General features: G+C 43.8%; 1 protein-coding gene across 1 annotated transcript in view; it reads left to right on the top strand.

Annotated features, from left to right (window-relative positions):
- Positions 1 to 1,441, top strand: part of EGR_07981 (hypothetical protein) — a gene marked incomplete at both ends in the record, with an annotated part of 14,505 nt that overhangs the window by 178 nt on the left and 12,886 nt on the right. The window lies entirely within an intron of this gene.

Here is a 1,441-nt window from a genome sequence, read left to right as displayed (position 1 = left end):
AAGGAGGGCATTGCAGATCAGTGAGGTCACCCATTTGTGCACTTTAGGGGCATATTTCACTCTCTTGTAGGATCTAGCTGTTCCGCAGGCGGTGAATGCAGCTGAGGAGGATGAGGTAAACAAACTGAGCGTTTTGGATGATGATTTCTGTGAGTTCAGGTAATCCTCAAGTCTTTCAGAATGCTCACTCTAGAAGTTCAACCATCTCATATTCACTTGCTTTATTCTTCGTAGTGTTACGCGAATGTATCCGGACTAGCCGACACATTGGATAAGGATCACTATGGACTAGCTGATGTCAAAATAGGCACTCTTGTAAGTTTATAAACTGATCTGGTTTTGGTTTGCAATTTGAACACTTTGAATTGGATCTGATTTCCTCGGTCACTCTATGTGGCATTTGTTGCAGGCCATTGTCGTTGTGGTCGTGTAATGTTTTACTTTTGCGTCTTTGCTTTCTCGCACTTTGCTGGATCCTTTGTAGTTGTTACTTTTTGGTAGTTATAACTAACGCGTTGCGCCTAGCGTCACATATTTGTGACAGGAGTTCTCCTTCACTTTGTGGTAACGGAAGTTGTACCTCCTCGTTTCCGGCACACAGATTAGTTGAGATTAAGAATGTACAAATTAACTCCATGCTGTCTTCACCGTTTTTATGTATAGACTGGATATGATGATAGTTTGTGTCTTGTGGTGGTCGATTGCCTTGCCGATTGTGATGATATGCTTGTTACTCCTTGTCCGAATTTTGGTTCTTAAGGCCCTTGCTGAGAATTTTGGCACCGACTTTAGGCGGTGGTTGCCCAACTTCACTCTGGTGGAATCATAGATTTTGTGATTGTCTAACGCAACTGTGCAACCTCCCTTTACAAATTCTTTGGTCATCATATCTTTCCACTTTGGTTTTCATGTTGACAGATCCTCATAAATTGTTCTCCAACTGGTTGCTGCTGACTGACTTCCCGTTGCTCAAGGGCTGTCACAACCAGTAGACAGAAATCATTTTTTGAGTGCGATGATGGCAATTCTCCCGTTCTTCTGGGTTATATCTATTAATTCACTAAATCGTCTTCTTGCGATGGGGGGCCAGTAATGTGAGTGAGCTGAAGGTAACCACTCATGACAAGTCCATCCGCCTGAATAGTTGCCCAGCAGCGGGCTAAAGGAATAGCGCTAGCACCAAAATATTGGCACATGTAGGTTTTATTACCAACAAACAATAGCTTCACCCATCCACAGTGAAGTTGGATTAATTGAAAAATGCAAATCGTGCAGGTTTAATCATCGGTGGTGGCACAATGGCCACAGCAATCTCTCGCCACAATGGCATTTGGACAGGCACTGACGTGGGAGGCGCCGGGTTAAATGCCGAGGTTAATGAAGTGATAGGCACGCGTTGAAATGGAAAGAGGGTAGGCATCAGTTCAGGGTTAAGGAAAGA

The sequence above is a fragment of the Echinococcus granulosus genome (assembly GCF_000524195.1).
Source record: "Echinococcus granulosus chromosome Unknown EG_S00092, whole genome shotgun sequence".
NCBI classification, from domain to species: domain Eukaryota; kingdom Metazoa; phylum Platyhelminthes; class Cestoda; order Cyclophyllidea; family Taeniidae; genus Echinococcus; species Echinococcus granulosus.
The sequence above is the reverse complement of the archived record's forward strand: the minus strand, read 5'-3'. Positions and strand labels throughout refer to the sequence as shown.